This window comes from Musca autumnalis, unplaced genomic scaffold (genome assembly GCF_047663935.1).
Source record: "Musca autumnalis isolate F117 unplaced genomic scaffold, ASM4766393v1 scaffold_4, whole genome shotgun sequence".
NCBI lineage: Eukaryota > Metazoa > Arthropoda > Insecta > Diptera > Muscidae > Musca > Musca autumnalis.
In genome coordinates this window covers 19,125,414-19,148,271 of record NW_027411977.1, presented here as the reverse complement: position 1 = coordinate 19,148,271, position 22,858 = coordinate 19,125,414, and the positions used below count along the sequence as shown (strand labels likewise).

At 36.9% G+C, this 22,858-nt stretch overlaps 1 protein-coding gene across 3 annotated transcripts in view; it reads right to left on the bottom strand.

The window, feature by feature from the left end:
* CapaR (Capability receptor) overlaps positions 1 to 22,858 on the bottom strand; it is a 325,413-nt gene that overhangs the window by 1,231 nt on the left and 301,324 nt on the right. The window lies entirely within an intron of this gene.

The following is a 22,858-nucleotide window of genomic DNA, read 5'->3' as shown; positions in this document are numbered from 1 at the left end:
TATATCTTTGTTCGCTGTTGTTTAAGCTTATATTTGAGATGACATGTCTTCAGTCAAATCAAATGAGGATTTTTTTCGTAGAACATTTCGACCTTCTTACTCGCTTCCTTCAATGTCCTTTTCGTCCTTTATTTCAAGAACCGCAATAAAAGTGGCACAAGATGACATTTTTCAGCTTCGGAATATTCTACAAAAATGTCGCTCGAAAGATTTTAGGTACGGTTCCCAAAGACATCAAATCGATAAAATCATGTTTAAGCGGTCGTTTTTCAGTTTTACCCGAATCTTGCTCAGACAGCCCTATATCTATTTATTTCAATACATTATTGTTAACCTATTGATGATCTAGAATTCTCGGAGTCAATAAAACAGTTGTATCTTGTTTTGCAAGCACGTTAATTTCATTATTTTTTGGAATAAATATCCGGATATCCGAATTATGGAACCGGTTATTCTGATATTAAAACCGAATTTTTATCCGGTTTTTATGAACCGAATAACCGTATATGTATATCATTAGAAAGCTATTAAAATTGTCCAACAGATATGACTAATATGCATTAGACGTTTTAAGCGATTATGGTGCTGGAACAAAAAAAACCGTATTTTTGAACCGTTTCTTAACGTTTTTGAGGATACATTTCTGTGCGTGAAAAAAATTATGATCATGACCTGGGGGGTGGAAAATTCTTTTTGGAGGTGAAAGCCCTTGGTGTGGGCATAAAGAACCCTGAAGGGCAGATCCGCCGTGAGTCGAACCTTTGTGTTTTGGCGGGTTGAATTCTGGGATGGTGACCCATTATTGCAACAGTAAAAAGTTACGTAACTGAATTTCAAGTGGGTTTAGGGTGCTACTGGGACAGTATGTGCTAAGTCAAATCGTTTTAAGACGATTTCTGTAGAACATTTACTGTCTTACTCTTATCCTGCTCTTTTTGTTGAAGAAGGTATAAAAATATACTTTAAAGAAAAGGAAAGATACAATTTCAGGGTTCAAATATTAAAACAAAAAAATCCTCAGCCGATTTGGCTAGGGCATATCACGAAAATAATCTTACGCCGACATAGCACATACTGTCCCAGTAGCACCCTAAACCCACTTTAAATTCAGTTACGTAACTTTTTACGCTTGCAATAATGGGTCACCATCCCAGAATTCAACCCGCCAAAACACAAAGGTTCGACTCACGGCGGATCTGCCCTTCAGGGTTCTTTATGCCCACACCAAGGGCTTTCACCTCCAAAAAGAATTTTCCACCCCCCAGGTCATGATCATAATTTTTTTCACGCACAGAAATGTATCCTCAAAAACGTTAAGAAACGGTTCAAAAATACGGTTTTTTTTGTTCCAGCACCATAACCGCTTAAAACGTCTAATGCATATTAGTCATATCTGTTGGACAATTTTAATAGCTTTCTAATGATATACATATACGGTTATTCGGTTCATAAAAACCGGATAAAAATTCGGTTTTAATATCAGAATAACCGGTTCCATAATTCGGATATCCGGATATTTATTCCAAAAAATAATGAAATTAACGTGCTTGCAAAACAAGATACAACTGTTTTATTGACTCCGAGAATTCTAGATCATCAATAGGTTAACAATAATGTATTGAAATAAATAGATATAGGGCTGTCTGAGCAAGATTCGGGTAAAACTGAAAAACGACCGCTTAAACATGATTTTATCGATTTGATGTCTTTGGGAACCGTACCTAAAATCTTTCGAGCGACATTTTTGTAGAATATTCCGAAGCTGAAAAATGTCATCTTGTGCCACTTTTATTGCGGTTCTTGAAATAAAGGACGAAAAGGACATTGAAGGAAGCGAGTAAGAAGGTCGAAATGTTCTACGAAAAAAATCCTCATTTGATTTGACTGAAGACATGTCATCTCAAATATAAGCTTAAACAACAGCGAACAAAGATATAACGCTGATTCCAGATGGCGTTTAGGGTCTTCAGCCAAATATTCATCACGCCATATCGCGAAAGTTCGACTCACGGCGAATCTGTCCTTCGGGGTTCTGTATATACTCACCAAGGGCTTTCATCTCCAATAGGATTTTTCCACCCCCCAAAATTTCGGTTCACAGTGTAATAAATCATTGGGGTGGGGATATGTTTGAAATAGTAGTTGGGTACTTTGAACGGGAAGTAGATTAAGGGACTAAATAAATGTGAAAGGTGTTATGAAGTTCATTAAAACCCAGCAAAAATTCGGATCCGTTAGTCATTATGTAACCCATTACAAAGTAACGTAAACTAAATTATCTAATTATATGTGTGTTCGTTTACTCAAAATTTGTACAAATTGCTACTGGATGTTGTTCGTTTACTCTACAGTACAATGCAAAAGTCCTCAGCCTTTTACAAGAAGTTACTGAACTTGTACAAATGTGTACAAATTGTTGAGTACACGAACACACCTTATATTACTCCTTACTAAGTTATGAGTACGGTGGCACAGAACGTGTTTGTCCGAGTACAAATCAGAGGGTCACCGTCGACCGGGTACTTTTTGTTAACAACACAAAAAAAGTTGGTGGTGTATATGTAAGCGTTTGAACAACCATTAACGTTCGTACGCGTGGCATAGTGTGTAGTGTGTTCGGGTACAAAGCAGAAGTTCGTGTGTTCAAATCCAGCAAAGAGCGAAATAGAATAAAAATATGAAATGTGTTGAAATTAAAAAGAAATTCCAGCTCAACTGTCCTAAAAATAGAAAATATTTTTTTAGCTAATAGCTTATTTTTCAACATCCAATGGCCATAGAATAACTAGTTATTCTAGTGTTCAAAGAAAAAATAGTAATTCATTGCGACATGCCCTTGTTAAAATAATGGGTTAGTAGGGGGTTTTGTAAGTAGTTACGACTACCAAAAAGTACTATAAAACCCCATTATTAAGGAGTTTTTTTTCTAAAAGATGTACAGAAATGGAAATCGCGCTTATGCTGTAACCAAAACTCATAGGGGAAATATGGTGTTAAAGATGATAAAAACTCAAGAATTTTTTAACCTATATACACGGTGCGGCGAAACTAACTTTAAAGGAAAGGTGCTTACACCTGGAAAATTTTGGCAGTTTCCGAAACGACAATGAACAATAAAAAAATATAAAAGCGGTCTAAAGTTACATTTTTATTTTTTTTCAGGTTTTCACGATTTTGCTCGAAAACGGCAAGTCCTATAGAAATGGGGCTAAAGAAAATGCTGTAGTTGCGAAAATTCTCTACAAAACTTATGATTTGTTCCTACGTTTTATTATATTTTAAATATAGAAGTTCAGGTTGCAATTTTAGGTTTTCCTTGAAAACCGAAAGTCTTTTCGAAAAGGGACTAGAGAAAATCTTATAGCTGTGGGAATTCTCTACAAAATTGGCTTTTGTAATTTGCTCTTAAGTTGAAAAATTTCGGAGATATATAAATTAATTTGGGACATTGCAGTCATAACAATGTTTTATAAGCAAGCAATGGAATTAGTGTCTCAATTTGAACTTCTATATCTCATAAATGGTATAACCTAGGAAAAAATCATAAAGCTCAATCTTGTAGAAAATTTTCACAGCCACAACATTTTCTTTAGCCTCATTTCCATAGGACTTGACGTTTTCAAGCAAAATCGTGAAAACTTAAAAAACAAGTAAAAAAGTATCAGTCGGCTTTGCCGACAGAGATATACCCTCAGCCTATGTGAATAGGAACTTTCATCTACGGACAGATCGAATGTATTTAGGGTCTTTTCTGAATTTTGTGGCACCTTTTGGACTTTTGAATTTGCCGACAAAAATGTGGATTAGGATTAAAGTTCAAAAGTTTTGCGGATTATAGAATGGACCTACATAGCGCATTACGAAAGAGGATCTTATTTTGAGAGTCATATCTTTGCGATAGATATCGCGCAAACTAGACACAGTTTGACCAGTATGCCAGGAAGCATGGACTTGTCGACGGAAAATATAATATGGCTGTAAACAGGGCCACAAAGAACATCATCGGTATAAATTTCCAAAGGATCTCCAAACAGACCCTAAACTGCACTTGGACACAAATGTTGAACTTTTGTGGGGGAGGTATCCTAAGGAGAGGACCGATATAGGTCATTTTTGAAGTTAAACTAAGTTTGGACAAAATATGACGAAGGCCAAATTTTGGACCAAATCGGTTTATCAGTTAGTGAGTTATTGTGCTCTCCAAACTACTACATATGGTATCATGAGGGGTTTTTACAACTTTCGGGCTGTTTTTCCAAGAAGTAATGACTTGCCACTGAAAAAACTTTTATCGTCCTAATTGAGACAGCGATTGCAAGGTGCTTCAACAGAAATCAAAATTAGTCAAGAGCAGGTCTTAAAGTGAACTCCGAAGTTTTGTGTGGGAGGTACCCGAAGGAATGGTTAAATATAGTCCATATTCAAACCTGATCTATATCTTGTAGATATATTACGATGCGTAATGTATGGACCAAATCGCTCCTTCCCTTCAAGAGTTATCGTGCGCACCATTTTTCCGGCGTCATAGGGTTTTTTTTAACTTTCAGGCTATTTTCTCAGGAAGTATGGACTTGCCCCTGATGAAACTTATACCGTCTTATGGGAGGCAGCAAATACAAGTTGCTACAACAAACATCAAAGCGATTCGAGAGCAGGTCCTAAACTGAACTTTTCGGAAATTTTGTGTGGGAGTTACCCGAAGGAGTGAACCAATTGAGTCCATATTAAAAACAGTCTAAGTCTGGTACACATTTCACGATGTGCAAAGTATGGACCAAATAGGTTACTTCCTTCAAGAGTTATCGTGCGCACAAATTTTCCGAACATTTTCGAACTTTTGTGGGGGAGGTACCTGAAGGAGTAGACCGATATAGCCCATCTTCGAACTTAAAGTAAGTTTGGAGTTATCGTGCGCACCAGCCAGCCAGACAGACAGACGGACGGACATTGCTAAATCGACTCCAAATTGTCTGAAACACATTTCGTCCAAACATTCTTGGGGTCTAAAACAGGCATGACCAAAAAGAGAACGGAGAAAATATGAATGTATTCAAAATATTGGCAACTTATAACAGTGTGTTAGTAAGTTTGTATTCACGCATGCTGTAAAACAATAACAAATCAAAACATTTGTTCTCTTTTGTACGTTCTTTCGGTGCATTCGGGTCGTGTGCGTGTACATTGCCGAAAATCATCGGCACGGCCGTGCCAAATGTGATCATGCATGGTCTAAAACCATTATATCGATGAGGCACATTTCGCCCGTATGAAAGTTTATATATCCTTTCTAGGCTAAAGGCTGAGGGTATAAAAAAACATGTAAGTACGTATCAGTCAGCTGTGTTGATGGAGAAATACCCTCAGCCATTGACCAAGAAAAAAAACAACAAAACCAAAACAAACACAATCTGTAGGTACCGTAACGTGGGCTTAGAGTTTTAGAGTTATCTTGCACAATATCCGACAGGGTTTTGAAGCTTTTGGGTCATTATCTTAGGAAATATTGACTTACTCCGGAACAAAATGTACCATTGTAAATGTGGCCGCTCCAACAATCTACTGAAAAAGAGTCAAAACGATGCGAGAGGAGCTCCTAAACTTCACTTTATCCGAATTTTGTTTGGGAGGTACCCGAAGAAGTGGACCGATATAGTCTATATTTCAATCCCATACTGGACTGGATGATATAATACGATGCGCAAAGCCTGCATCAATCAAAAACACCCTGCGAGGATTATCGTGCGGATTTGCCATTTTGGTTGGTGCCGTCAGGTTTTCGTGGAGCTTTTAGGCCAATATCTCATTAATTATTGACTTACTCAGGCAAAAAATTGTACTGTCGTAAAGCGAGCCTCAAAAAAACACTTACTGAAAAAAATTTCAAAACGATCCGTGAGGACCTCTTAAACTTCACGTTATCTTAATTTTGTGTGGGAGGTACTCGAAGGAGTGGACCGATACAATCCATATTCCAACCTGATACATGACTGGATGAAATAATACTATGTGCAAAGCCTGCACCAATCAGAAATTCCCTGCGAGGATTATCTTGCGGATTTGCCATTTTTGTTGATGCCGCCAGGTTTTCTTGGAGCTTTTAGGCCAATATCTCAGGAAGTATGGACTTCCGCAAGAAAAAAATTGTACAGTCATAAAGGGAGCCGCAAGGAAAACTTACTGGAAAAAATTGCAAAACCATCCGAGAGGAGCCCTTAAACTTCACTTTATCCGAATTTTGTGTGGGAGGTACCCGAAGGAATGGACAGATATAGTTCATATTCGAACCAGATCTATATCTGGAAGGAATAATACGATGTGCAAAGTTTTGACCAAATCGATTGCTCCCTTCTAGCCTAAAGGCTGAGGGAATAACAAGTGAGCCAAGACTATAGTCGGTTCGGGGCCGACTATGTGATATCCTACACCACTACCCCTGTGTAAAAGCTTTTGACTGGTAAAATTCAAAACATTAAATTTGGGATAGCTTAGCGCCTTTGCTCTGAATGTCTTCATTAATACAGGTGAATTTTTTGACACGCATTTATGTGCATCCTAATTACAACTTAAACAAAAAAAAAAAAAAAAAAAAAAAAAATGGAAAAGTGGGATATACGCCAATCATCAATAGGCTTCTTTCTCTGTGAGACCTCCATCAACCCCCAAAATTTTGTGAGGATCCGATCAAAATTCCGACCTGTAGTGTGATTTCACAAAAATTGGAAAAAGAGATGCATTACCGACTATTGCGATATCTCTGTTGTTTGACCACCTATGACAACCTACTTCCCATCGTTGTAAAGGTGATATATTGTCTACTTTCCTTGCCAGGTTTTGCTTTCGATATACCTTTTACAGAAGAGATATATTCGCTTTGACATAAAACGATGGCCTTCCTCCAAATAAGTTTTTTTCAAATCCCGACCCCTGAATAGTAATATGACCATTACCAAAACCAATAGGGTTTTCCCTCTGAGGGTCCCTTTAACACCAACAATTTCATTACGATCCAATTAAAATTGCGACGTGTAGCGAGATTACAAAAAAATGGAAAAATTGGATGTATTACCGACTATTGCGATATATCCGTTATTTGACCACCTACGCCAACCTACTTTGCATCGTTGTAAAGATGGGATTTTCTACTTTCATAGTCAGACTTTGTTTTTGGAATGTCCCCAACCAAAGCTGTGATATTCGTCATTATTATTAAAATCGCAAATATGAAAAGTTGTGTTCTATTAGCGGCTATTGTGATATCTTCGTTGTTGGACCACCTACGACAACCTACGTTACATCGTTGCAAAGGTAATATTTTCTACTTTCAGAAGCAGGTTTTGCTTTTGATATACCCCATATAAAAGCGGATATATTCACTTTGAAATAAAATTTTGTTTTTTTTTATCCAAATAAGCTTTTTGCCCATTCCGACCCCTGAATATTATCTGACCATCACCAAAATCAATTAGCTTCTTCCCCTCCGGGACCCTTCATCAACACCCAAAATTTGGTGATGATAGGATTAAAATTGCAACCTGTAGCGTGATTAGAAGCCAGATCGACTCAGCTCGTCGACACATTCATTTTGGTATATATGTATGAATCTACGACCATTATATCGATGCGTTACAAACTTTTTGGCCAAAACCAACTTATAATACCCTCCACACATAGTGGTGTAGGGTATAACAACAGCCGTGGTCAAAAATAAAAAAATTGAGCTTTACAAGCAAATCATTCAAAATGCTTCTGAAATAATGTGAATTAACTATAATTAAATTACCCCCTAGCGTATAATTACCATACCGTAAATAAAATAATTGTTATAAATCATACGCCGGTGGGTATGAAATTCAGGAATTCATAAATAATTGTCAATAAAATAACAAAAAAAGGATAAAGTCTGCTCAGAAATGCTCTTGCGATGTCTTAGTATTGGAGAGAAAGTCTCAATGGTTTAATCCAAATCCAATTAAATCCAATCCAAAAAACGTGACCAAAGTCTGAATAAGAAGCTACCAAATCAAAATCGGATGGATCAATTTCCACCGTACACGTATGGTTTAGTGGACTTTTTTGCTATGTGCAATCCCAGGAATCAGAAAAGCAAAGCACCCTTTTAGATGTCCAAATCGCCCCACCCTAATATACACACACACATATGTATGTTTATGCAATATTATGCTCCCCTCCTCAATGTTCATTTAATTAGTTTAGCAAATGTTCAATCTCAAATTTATGGCCTCAAAGTAAATGTTTTGCCCCCGTACAAGTGGATGGATGTCCCTTTTTGCTCGTTAATTTATTTCCAACAAGGGAATATTTGTTAAAATAATTTAAATACATATTTGCCAAAGACAACAAATTAAATTTTGTCTGAAAGGTCGTTGGAGTTTCCACTCATTCCATGGCAATTCAAACATGTGTTTGTTTTTGTTTGATTTATGCCGTAACAAAAACAGCAACAACAACGGCGAGAAATGAATGTCTTGCAATGCCACAAACATAGAAATATTTAAATTTATTTTTCAGCTTTGATGCCTGCGTGTTCGTGTTTGTATGTCGTCTTATCTGTAAAATTTAAAGTTGAGCCAGACACTCACTCACATCCTTGCCCGTTTTTTAGATGACTGGCTGGTGGGTTGGTTGGGGATGGCGGTGGCATGGGAATGTTGTTATCATTGGCCCCCATTGAATTGTTTCTAGCAAAATATTACCCTTCACTAACAATTGGAAAACAGAATGCTCCGCTTTGTTATCATTCAATTTCATGCCATGGAATTTACCCCCATCCCTGCCTTTAACACAACAATGAGTGTTATGTTTTTTATTTCAAAATTCTTTAAGATATTTCCTGCAGTTCTAATATTTCTTTTTGAACTTTAAAGATTGTGATTTTGTCTCTCTTTCTTCCCTTCTTACTATCGCTTTGTAGATTTATAAATTTTTGCTTATATTTAATATTTTATGTTTTGTTTATCATTAAATGGACTTTCTATTACAAATCCGCGAGGAGAACAAGTATTTGCTGTCTCAATGTTGGGCGTATGACATATTTTAGTCCTTCATATATATATATATATATATATATATATATATATATATATATATGGTAATATTCAAAAAAGTTTTGCAATCGTTGAAGTTGAGGTTTACCATTTAATAAGTCGCGAACTGTTAATATATTTTATAAAATATGAATATATTTATATTAATTGAAGTGTTTTAGCCACGATCTCATAATATGGACCATAACAAATAATTTTCGTGGAAGCTGCGTTGGTGGTAATATTAAAAAATAGGTAAAAATGTGTTGAAGTTTACAAGTTTTTTGTGTTCTTTCTTGATTTCTGGTCAAACCACGGAAAATTCAGACATAAGCTCAATGAAAGAATTGAAGAATACCCCTTGGGCAACATGGTTCTAATGTATGGCTTCTCGATATATACACTGCATCCCCCTAAAATCGATGCTGACATTTTGAAGTTTTGAAAACTGGGTTTTTCGATTTTTTCTTATAAATAGTGGGTGCAACTAGATAATAATCCTAGCTAGTTTATAGGATTGCAGAACTCGCGATTCCACGTCGTTCGATGTATATCTCATGAGTGTGCTCCGTACAGCTTCCTAGTAATAGGAGTCCAAAGGCGAAAATTTGGTGCGTAAATTTTCTGAAAAAACCTATTTTTTGGCTTTAAAATTTACAACTGTCGTACAGGTACCCCTGAACCCCGCGTGATTTTAGTTTTTTTACGTGCCGGATCTAATGAGCTCTTCCGCGGTCGAATCCATCCACTAAAACGCCGGATATAGATACCTTGAAAGTAGGAAAATCTGCAAAAATATATTTTGACAATTCCGCGAATTGAACCGCGATTTTCTTTGATTATTTTTGCATAAATGCAATCCTTTATATGCGATTATAATATTTGCCAAAAAGGTGTGTCACAAATTACAAAGATTCAGGAGTAATATCCCTATTTATCCCAAAATAGAATGCGGTGGCACATCCGCAGTTCTTGACGAATCTGTCTAAAATAATTTATATTGACGTATTTTTAATAGGGGACCATTGAAATCGGATGCACCTTATCATCATATGCATATCGCGTAAATTTTGCCCACTTGAAGGTTTTTTGAATAGTAAGATGCAACTGATGGCACACTTTGGCCGCTGAATGAAACATTGGAAAATCCATGTATATTGATAGACATGGACTCCCTGTATCCGAAAAGCACATGCACCTCAACCGATTTAAACCAATTCGCGAATTATTCGGTTTTTAACTTCTATGTTTTTTCTTTGATTGTAATTTCAATATTACTCTCTACTTCTTATTTCTGTTGCTTATCACAGAAAGCAAATATTCTTTCACGATGACTAATTACTTTTCTCGTAGAAGTTTAAGCAAAATACTTCAGGATTTGGATCGAAATTTAGGAAATAATAGAATAACTCCCAACATTTATTTTTAACATTTTTCGTATTTAACCAAAAATATAGTTTTGAAATAATTTCCAACAATAAGTTTCCGTTCTTTGTTGTTGCTGTAATATGCAAGTTATAAACGCGATCTTTATAATTTTGGTCTCACATTTTTCTACGCGTTGTCTAGATTCTGTACGTATTTTTAAATTATTTTTTTAGAGATTTTTTGGACTCTGATTTAGAATAAATAAAATTTATTCCAAGATTTCTTCAATATTTTTTGATTTTCCGCGAAAATAAAAATAAATTTAGCAACTATTTTAGCATCTACGGATAGATATCAAATGCTGCTAACGATTCATATATACATGTTCATATTACAACACAATAGGAATTTTTAAATATTTTTTTCTTTACAAGAGAGTAAAACCGCATATAACTTTTGAGTGCAGCATCCAATTTTGTAAACGCGAACAGATTTGAAACCACGATTTTTTTCGTAACCCATGTACCAAAAATGGCGGATGTGCTCGCCAAAAAAATTGTTAATTTTTTTTCTATGTAATTGCAAAGGAAATTTGAAATTTACCATATATATATATATATATATATATATATATATATATTCGTATTTTTAACGTAAATGTGATAAAGTTGTAATAGTTCATTGTGCCGCGACATAGACATGGAAAATTATAATTTTTATGAAGAAAAAACATGTCAAATAACATTGGGAATATTTCTTTGAAGTTTATTTGAGCAGAAGAGAGTGCAGACGAGTTTGAATTTACATTTTTCACTGTAACTTCCACAAAAAAAAAAAAAAAATAATAAATAAAAAAAATTTAATGTATTTGAATGAAATGTCTCATTGACAACAAATGGTTTTTGATGAAACATTGAATACTTCGAAAATAATGGCCCATACACAATGTATTTTGCAATAATTTTTCTTTTTTGCAACAATAAATAATTAAATCGGACCCACTATTAATGTCTGCAAATAGTTGTCTCCTTTACAAAGAATGTAATCAAAAATAATGATCCCATGCGAATGTTGCAATACAATATTGCCATAAATAAAAATATCAAAATAAAAATGTTACAAAAAAATTAATAAAGAGAATTCCACAGAAGCATGTCTGTCTCCCTCGGTTTGTCAATAAAATGAAATGTGTTAAAGTTTTGCAACTTGGGAATGTGAACTAAATTTTATTTGTTAACTCCAACAAAGCGGAGAAGTTTAAGGTTGGAATAACATAGCATAGATTGAACCAACAAATTATGTACGTTAGGCCGGGGCGATTTGAAAACCTTAATGCCCTTAAAGCCCTTCGCGTTTCTTATTCCTGGGATTGAACTGAGCAAAAAAAAAATAAATAAATCGAAGTGATCCAAACGAACTAAAGGCATCGTCGTTCTCCAACACGATCCCAACACGATATAACTTTGCATCAGAACGTTTGAATATTTTTCTGGTCAACTTTTGTAGCACAGTGCCATTTATCGACATTTTTCGAAAAGTTTGCATCTTCTCAAGGCCAAAACTTAAAGTCAAAATCGGGAGGCTCGATTTTCACCGTAGACCTATGCCCTAGTGGACTTTTTTGCTCAGTTCAGGCTCAGGAATCAGAAACACGATGGGCCCATTAAGGTTTTTTCCTTCCATACGAATCGCCCCGGCCTAATGTACATACGTACCAGTTATTGTTGGAAATATTATAAATGTAAACAAATAAGTAAAAAAGTATCAGTCGGCTTGGCAGACAGAGATAAACCCTCTGCCTCAGACCCAAAGAAAAGAAGTAACACACAATACGGTTGACGTCTATGTTATACGATGTACGATGTTTGGACCAAATCGGTACGTTCTACACAGTTTATTTGGTGACGGCAGGCTTTTTTGGAGCTTTTGGGCCATTGTCTCAAGAAGTTAGGACTTGCCCCTGAAAAACAACATGTACCGTCGTAATGGGGAAAAAGTTGTAACAACAAAAACCAAAGGGATCCGAAGTTCCAATTTTGGACCGTTCAAGAGTTATTGTGCGCTCCAGCCACTACACATGGTGCCAAAGGGGTATTTTAAACCTTTGGGACTATTTTCTCAGGAAGTATGGACTTTCCCCTGAAAAAAACGTGTATTCTCGTAATGGAGGCAGCGAATACAAATTGTTACAATAAAAATCAAAGCGATTCGAGAGCAGGTCTTAAACTGAACTTTACCGAAATTTTGTGTGGGAGGTAACCGAAAGAGTGGGCCGATAGAGTTCTTATTGGAATCTCATCTATGTCTGGTAGAAATTTCACGATTTGCAAAGTATGGACCTAATCTGTAACTCGCTTCAAGAGCTATCGTGCGCACAAATTTTCCGAACATTTTAGAACTTTTAGGGGGGGGGGAGGCAGGGACGTAGTCATTGTCAGATGTTTCACTGCGGAGACTGAAATTCCCGACTGTTGGGCCAAAGATATTCTCCTTTCCAATTTTGGCATTAAAATCGCCTAGAATAATTTTTATTGTCATGGGCAGGACAACGGTCATATGTTTCTTCTAAGCGCTCGTAAAATATATCTTTGGTCTGTTCGTCCCTTTCTTCAGCGGGAGCATGAGCGCAAATAAAGCTGATGTTGAAGAATTTAGCTTGTATTCGAATTGCACAAGTCTTTCATTCACTGGGGTGAAGCTGGTATCCAGTCTCCGACTAACTACAAGTCCGCAACCAAACTCATGCTTTACGTCACGGCAGCTATAATACAGTGCGTCACCTTTAGGTGTTGTTGTGACGCCTTTCCCAATCCATCGTATTTCCTGTATGGCAGTAATATCGGCCTTGTACTTTCAAGTACGTCTGCCAATGTGAAGACTGCACCTTCTCTATAAAGAGTGCGAACATTCTAGGTGCAGATTCGCAGATCATGGTCCTTAAATCGTTTGCGGGGTTCGTCACCTTTAGAGGGGTTCGTTTTTCTTTTCTTTCGTTTTTTCATAGTAGGCTGTTCGATATAGGGGAGGGTCACTAACCCGACGCCCAAACCCAAGTTTTTAACGTTCTTATGGGTGAACGCGCGGCACATGTTAGCTCACTTTCTTTAACGGGTGTTGAAGGCAGTTCCCTAGGTGACACCACGGGGAGGTCAGTGTCCACTTGAAATGAAAGAGGGACCAAGATAAATCATGGGCTTGGTATCTTCCATCCCCTACGTCGATGTGTTGCAAACGGCATGACAAATTTAATTATACCCTCCAAAGTTAGTATACCCTCCCATGTTATGGTGAACTGTATAACAAAAAACAAGGCCTGTAAAAACAAAAACAAGATGATGGCTCACCGACGTAGTCAGAGGTCACAACTATCAAAATACCAAAAATCGGAATGTATCCTTATATGGGGGTTATACGAAAAGTAGATCTATACAGATAATTCTCTTCTAGAATATATTGCATTCCCATCGAAAAAAATCGAAAAAAAGACAGTTCTATGGGGGCTATATGAAGACGTGGACCTATGTATACCCACACATTTCTGGTGAAAAGTTGTATACCCTAAACACCAACTTATATATCAAATTATAAAGCTCAGACAGACATTGTTATATCGATTTGGAATTTTATGCTGGTCAAGAACAAATATACTTTATAGGACCTCCGACAAATAATTCGATGTGTTACTATGTTACTATGCCCTCCCATGTTATGGTGAAGTGTATAACAAAACAAGTGAGAAAAGGCTACAGTCGGTACGGGGTTGACTATGGGATACCCTACACTGGCTTTTATACCAAATGACTTAAGGCGTACTGAACCAAAATAATTAATATTTAATTTTATATTTGACTACTATCGACATCACCAACACCAATATGCTTCTATCTCTGTGAGAAAATATCTCTATTATTTGACCACCTACGCCAACCTACTTTGCATAAATTTAAAATTAATAGGCTTCTTCATCTGTGAGACCCCCATCAACTCTCAAAATTTCGTGACGATCCGATCAAAATTGCGACCTGTAGCGTGATTTCCAAAAAAAAAAAAAAATTAAAAATGGGATGTTTACTGACTATCGCGATATCTCCGTTATTTGGTCACCTACGCCGACCTAGTTTGCATCATTGTAAAGATGGGATCTTCTATTTTTATAGTCAGGCTTTGCTTTTGGAAAGTCCGCAACCAAAGCTGTGATATTCGTCATTATAATTAAAATCGCAAAAATTAAAATTTGGGTTTAATTTGCCACTATTGTGATATCTTCGTGGTTTGATCACCTACGAGAACCTACTTTACATCATTAGAAAGATGATATTTTCTACTTTCATTGCCATTGCTTTTGGTATACCCCATACAGAAGGTGAGATATTCGCTTTGGAAAAAAACGTTGTCTTTTTATCCACATAAGTTTTTTGCCCATTCCGACCCATAAATATTATCCGACCATCACCAAAATCAATAGGCTTCTTCCCCTCCGGGACCCCCATCAACATCCTAAATTTCGTGACGATCCGATCAAAATTGCGACCTGTAGCGTGATTACAAGGTTTAGATGGACAGACGGACGGACGGACACACATAGCCAGATTGACTCAGCTCGCCGAGACATTCATTTTGGTATATATAAGTATTATTTCGATGCGTTACAAACTTTTTGGCCAAAACCAACTTATAATACCCTCCCCACATAGTAGTGTAGGGTTTAACAAGTACAAAAGTGTCAGTCGGCTTTTCCGACAGATATACGAGTATACCCTCAGCCAATGTGAAGTGAAACTTTCACCTACGGACAAATCGAATGTATTTAAGGTCTCTTCAGAATTTTGTGGACATTTGAACTTGCCGACAAAAATGTGGATTAGGAACTAATTGCCCTAAGACACAAATGTTGAACCATTGTGGGGGAGGTAACCTTAGGGAGGACCGATATGGGATTTTTTACACCTTTCGGACTGTTTTCTTAAGAAATATGGACTTGCCCCGGAAAAAACTTTTACCGTCGTAATGGAGGTAGCGTATTCAAATCGCTTCAACAAAAATCAAAGTGATTCGAGAGCAGGTCTTAAAGTGAACTTATCCGAAATTGTGTGTGAGTGGTACCAGAGGGAGTAGACAAATATAGTCCATATCCGAACCTGATCTATATCTGGTAGATATATTAGGCTATGCAAAGTATGTGTTACATCGGTCACTCCCTTCAAGAGTTATCGTGCGCACAAATTTTCCAAACATTTTCGAACTTTTGTGTGGGAGTTACCGGAAGGAGTGGACCGATATAGCCCATCTTCGAACTTAAACTAAGTTTGGGCAAAATATTACGAAAGCCAAAATTTGAACCGAATCGTTTCATCCGTTCGAGAGTTATCGTGCGCTCCAGCCAGCCAGACAGACAGACAGACGGACGGACATTGCTCAATCGACTCCAAATTGTCTGAAACACATTTCGTCCAAACATACTTGGGGTCTAAAACCATTATTTCGATGAGGCACATTTTTCCCGTATGAAAGTGTATACATATATCCTCGTTAGCATAAATGCTGAGGGTATAACAACAACGACTGTAAAAAACAATAACAGAAATGATGGGCCCACCGACATAGTCAGAGGGTGGGCCTTGGCGGATTTTTAGATGAATTCTTCTCTGAAAAACACCAAGCAGTGGCTTATAAGCTTGCGCAATTACTTAGGCTTTTGAATCATATTTTAGCACTGACAGTATCAGTATTTTGTAAAGACTCTTCTTCTGATTTCACAACTGAAGTTGTTCGTTTTGTTTATGGCGGTGCCGACGTAGACGAAGTCTTAAACGACCTCAAAATATCAAGTACCAACTTTCACAGTTGGTATGAGTTCTGTGGAAACATTGCGGTTCGATACCATAAATTTTGTCTCCGCATATTGCCAGTCACACTTTATCAGATTCTCTTTCGACCTTTTCTTTTCTATCCATGATGTCAATGTGGTCGGCATAAGCGAGTAGCATATGCATATTTCTTTGTATTGTCTCATTTATTTTAAACGGAAAAGGTCACCAGAAAGGCTGTATACTTGCTTAACCCTCTTTGGTTCCAAACTGTTCGGTCGGACTGTTTGCCGCAGGGTAAATGTCTGGTCAATGGTGATTAGCCAGGTTTAACCCACTTAGCACCGAGAATTTTTTTGCGAGAAAACTTAAAATTTTGTATGAAAGTTATATTTTTGAGACTTTTTAAACATTTCTTAAGAAATAATTTTTTTCTAAAACTAATAGTTTTCCTGAAATTGGGCTTCCTTTTAAAAGTACCGAAAACTTGGAAGGGTAATATGGGTGTATTCTTACATGACAATCCCTTGGTTTTTGATTAAGCAAATACTCTTATTACATTCCCAACAAATCCCTGCAGTTATAAGAATGGTAAACAAAATTATATAAATACGGATGCAAATTTGTTCGTTTCCAGCCAATATTTAAAGGAATAATGATTCTCTCTTTTTTGTATGTGTTAATAATAACGACCATAGAATTTGATAACCTACAAACATATCCCATAGCCCGCTGTGGATTAAAGAGAAAATAAACTTTTTCAAAAAAAAAAAAAAAAAACTTTATTGACATAGTTGTGAATGGTAACAGAGTAGGTATGTATATCCTAAAAAATTTATTCATGCCAAGAATTTCAAGAATTTCAATAGCAAAAATTCTCAAAATACTGTTATTGTTTTTTTACCTGCTAATAAACAATACTGTGTGGGCGTGCGTGTTTGTGCAGGAGGGCTGACATTGTCAGGCAACTAATAATAACAAATATGTGAGAAATTTCTTTAATTAAAGTTTTAGTTTTTGAAATATTGTTATTGTACAGTCAATGTTGGATAAATGGATTACACTTAGTTGGTAAATTGTGAGGGTGGGGAAGGTGTAAAAGTTGCGAATACGAATAAAGACATAAAAATAACAGTTTTTGATGCATATTTTAGTAAAACTGGGAACTTGTATAGTATATGTTTCAAAAATACTGATTTAAGCTAATGCAACTAGTAAAGTCCAGGTACATTTTTAATGAGTCTTTCCTCTCAAGTGAATACTAATTCGAACGAATCGAATTCGAATCGTCTTAGTGATGCAGGACATAAGCATTCTGTTAGTTTTATTGGTATTGAAACTAACCATCGAAGTCGACTCCGGTGCCAATGTCCTAAAAATGTCTTGGTTTTTATAAACTACAAAGCCGACATATCTGGTCTCCAGCTTCATCCCGGTGAAGGATATGCTTGCTACGTCTCTGATAAAGGTTAAATTTTTCAACACCAGTTTTATTTACGCTCATGCCCCACTGAAGACAGGGACGAACAGACGAAAGATATGTATATTTTACAAGCGCTGAAAATAAACATATAAGCGTTGTCCTGCCCGTGACGTTCAAATTATTCTAGGTGATTTTAATGCCAAAATTGGAAAGGAGTATATCATTGGCCCAACAGTCAGGAAATTCAGTTTCACAGCAGCTGCAAAAACATGGTAGTTAGCAGTACCAGATTTAAGAATCTTGAGATTCACAAGAGCACCAGACTGCCTCCAGATCAATTCTTCGAGCGTGTTGGATATACTATCATTCCGAGAAGTAATAATCGACTCAGATCACCACTTTGTTCCAGCAAAGGTACATAAACGATTAAATGTAAAGTAGGAACAGTAAATAAACAAATAAAGTACGAAAGAATCAACACGGAAGTTCGACATCGGTAAGCTACAATCGCAACAGATAGTCACAGCGTATTCCACTCAACTAGCCCAATTGCTTAATGAAAGCACTCCTCGTCCCGATAACATATCAGCACAATTGCAAAGTATTGTCCACTTCATGCAAACAGCCGCAAAATCCATAATTGGATACCAGAGACCTCGACGAAGGAACCCATGACCGGAGCGTCGTGCTGCTACTGAAGAGAAAAATGCCGAATATAGGAATACTCTACTATCAGTAATTACGCGTAGCGCACGAGAGAGGGCAAATTATCTTTTCCGCTGGAAAAAAGAGAGTACTGGAACAGCGGGAACGTGAAAAAATCGAGATGTACAGAAGCCAGAATGAAGTTCGAAAATTCGACCAAAAAGTGAAACACCAAACTGATTGCTTTGCTGCATGTACATCCTCCAGTCGAGACAATCATAGGGATAGTGTACTCAAGATATGGAATGGGCATGTTTCCAAATTGTTGGTATCCAATACTAGGAAAGACGACAAAGATACCACAGATCAAATCCCCGAAGATGGTATGGTATAGAATGTACATATACCATACCCTCTTCGGGGATTAGATCTGTGGTATCTTTATCGTCTTTCCGGCTGAAGAATAATAAGACAGCAGTAGCCGATAGCTTACAATCCAAGCTGTTCATAACTGGAGGTATAATGTGTATGCATCAGCTAGTTAGCACCATCTGATAAGAAGAACGCGTACCCGACGACTGCAGTCTAAGAATCTAGTGTCGCGCCCATAAGACTGTGTTCTCTAACTATAGGGAAACAAGCCTGCTCCCTATTGCGTACAAGATTGTATCAAGGTTATTTTGTGAACTACTACAGCCTATAGTCCGCGAAATAATTGGGCCACACTAATGCGGCTTCAGACCCGGCAAATCCACAATTGACCAGATTAGTCCGGTCAAAATAGACATTGAAATAGCAAAAATTCCCACAGAGCTGAATTTTGGTGGAGAGCTAGGGTTTGCCATTAGAAGCAACGTCCTAAAAGTCCCCATCGATCATGGGATCGATGTTATTCAATGTTAGAGTCATTTTATGCAAAAATAGCCCATTTAACCCACATGTATAATCGAAAGCCCAACGGGAACGACCCCAACGAACACTCTCCGATTTTTTTTCAAGTTTTACCGGAAGGTAGGGTTTGTTGCGCTGATTACGGAAATGTATAATTTTCAACGGTTGCGGATCCGGTTCGCCGGTTATTCGACTCGAAAGGCCAAATTTAAAAACCGGGTTAGACCCGGTTCTACTGAACCGATTACTGCAAAGTGGATATCGTTTGAAAGCTTACGGAAGTATCTAACACATAGTGTCGTTACTTTAACCGGTTCGCCTCATAATGTACCTACGCGGCTAATTCTTTATTTGACCTTTAGATCGCGATATCTCGAAAATGGTAAGTCTTTTTTAAGAATCATAAAGACCACTCTTGTAGACAATTATTGAATCTACAACTTTTACTCTAGTCGGCTTTTGCTAAGTCTTACCGTTTTTGAGAAAAATTAAAAAAACTGAATAATGCCTCGAAAAATGACCTTTGACCCCGAATAACTTGTTTTGCACACATGGGATCGATGGGGACTTTTAGGACGTTGCTTCTAATGGCTAACCTTAGCTCTCCACCAAAATTCAGCTTTGCGGGAATTTTTGACATTTCCCCCTTATACGCATGTCTATTTTGACCGGACTAAGATATTTACCTTGCGACAAATCCTGGATGCAGATAGAAATTTACATTTTTTGTCAATTATATAGCTGCCTTCGACAGTTCCTCAGTATGGTATTTGAAGCCATGTCTGAATTTGATATCGCCGCAAAGCTCAGTCGGCTTTGGAAGATGACTTTAGCTGGTATCCTGTTCTCAGTTACGACCAATTTAGTACCAAAATAGATTTCAGACAAGCAGGCAGCCTTTCGTGTCACCTATTCAACATTCTGCCTGAAATGGTTATACGAAATGCAAAAGTAAAAAGAAGTGCCGACGACATTGACATCATGGGTCGATCAGTAAAAGAAGTAACTGATACCTTTTAGAAGGTCGAAGGAAAATCTGCTAAAGTGGGTCTCGTATTAAACGGCGACAAGACCAAGTTGATTTTATCGACGTCCAATGTGTCCATCGAACTTGGAATAATTGTGGTACCAACCAACGTACCTATAACCTTGAGATAGTTAAAGACTTCGTCAACATCGGCACCGCCATAAACACAACAACCAACAAACGAGTAGTATTGGCCAATGCTACTTTGGCGTAAGTAAGCAGTTTAGAAGTAAACAAAAATAAAACGTTACAAAACACTGATGCTACCCGTGCTAATGTATGGTTCCGAAGCCAGAGTACTTGCGCAAGCAGATAAGGCAGGGCTTGGTATTTTTTTTTCTAAAGATCTACTACGACATCAGTGTTGTTAAACATATCATATTAAAACGATTTCGTTGACTAGGCCATATCACGGGAATGAGCGATGATGAACCCGCAGAAAGGGCTAGAATACGGGCTGCATGACGGTACACGCAGAACTGGACAGCCAAGGCTTAAATGGAGACAACAAGCGTAAGACGAAATCAAAAAACAAGACATCCGAAATTTTAAGAGTAAAGCAACAAATGGAAATCTTTTGCCAGTTCATCTTATTGGACAAATGTTATGTAGAAGACGAACTCAGTAACTAAGTGCAAAGCCGATACAACAGCCTTAAGGATGTGCGATGGACTGGAAATGGTTTTACAATAAAACCTGTAGATGATATTATTAGACATCTCGTCTCCTTGTGAAAGACTAGAGGCAATTTGTATATAACCTCAACTATTTACAATCAGCCAAATCGTCCGCCACAGTCTTCTAATTTTCCTTATTCATATTTTATTCATTATTTTAATATTTTTTCTATTTTTTTATTTATGCAGAACAAACTGTTAAATATATTTCATATGCGATGGACCCCTTCTTCGCTGTATCAAAATTCAAAATATTCATAAAGAACATAAACATACATTTACATATATGTTGTTATATTGATATTGTATTACAGTTCTCAGAATTGTTTGCACAAGCCAGGAAAAGTAGTCTATTTTCAGAGACAAGTTCAATTTAATTTATTACATATACTGCTGGGGAAGTTTTGAGAATAAACAAAATAGATTTTTCCTAATAATGTTATGCAAAAGGTGAATTTTTCATTTTTTTTAGTTTTTTGTTTTGTTATACGAGCATTGTTGATGGATTTCCATGCAATCCTCTGATAATTAAAACAACACATTCGTATCATTTATATTAATCTATGTATGTATGTAACAAGGACGAATTTGAAATAAATAATCATTTGAGGATTTTCATAACAAAAAATAATAATATGACAAAGTAATAACGCGAAGAACTTTATTGACTTTTCGTCATAATGTCCAGGACTTTTATTTGTCTCTCTTTCATCTCAAGTGAACACTCAGCTTTCTCACCAATAAATGGCAAAACCTCTGGCAAAAGTAACCAAAGAGTGACTCCTAGGAAAGATGACAGTTACGAAGATATTCCCGTCCTTATTGCGGAGGTTAACTCTCTTGGTAACCTTGAAATGACTACAAAAAGTTATGTAGTAGATACTCCCCAGAAGCGTCGTGGATGTGTTTGAATTTTCTAAGGAAAATAAAGTGAATATTTTTTACTATGTTTTCATATAGCCTTGATCCACTATATACATATGTACATACTCGTACATATATTATGATTTTATACCCTGTACCATAGAATGGAGGGTATATTAAGTTTCCGAGTATAACGCATTTTCAAAATCGAAAAGTGTATTTCTTTGCATATAGTTTTTACAGAATTTTAAGGCGCAATATCTGTGGAACCGTTAGTAAAAAAATCAGAAAATAGTCTGTAATAGACATTGTAGCATAGATAAGTAGCATCACCACAGCAAAAAATTAAGGAAAATTAAGTGACATAACTCAAAAAATGCGTTTTCTGAGTTTTTTCTACGACTTCTACTTTATCTTGTGTCAAATTTTCATGCTGATATCTCTAAAACTCGACGAGTTACAGCTCATTTACTACGAGTTTCGCATAATTCAACACAAAAGTTTTTTGAGTTTATGAAGCACTAAAACACTTCAAATCATGCTTGATCATGTACAGAAATTTAACACTGATATCTGGCTATCAGGGGGTGCCACCGTGGTGCAATGGTATGCACACCCGCCTTGCACACTGAAGGTCGTGGGTTCGATTCCCCGGCCAGCAACATCAAACATTTTTCAACGGTGGCAAAATACCCCTCAGTAATGTTGGCGACATTTCCTGAGTATTTCAGCCATGTAAAACTTCTCTGCAAGTGGTGTCTTAGGACACGCCGTTCGGACTCGGCGATAAACTGTAGGTCCCATATTATTGAGCTAATATGAATCGGGGTGCACTCATTGTTATGAGAGAAGTCTCCCTTGCCCATTCCGGGATGTTTGTGGAACAATTATATATCTGGCTATCTGGTTGCAAAATATGGTCCAAGTAGTTATTTTAGTTTTTGTGTAATAAACTTATTAAGTTGGGAAGTGAAATTTCAATCGCCAAGTTAAAACGCGTTATTCTCGAAACTTGATTTTTCGAGATGTGTCACTCTTTGATTAAATGAGCGATATATTCTTGATCAGGTTAAATTTTGAGTCGCTCTATGGATATCCGTCTGTGGTAGTTT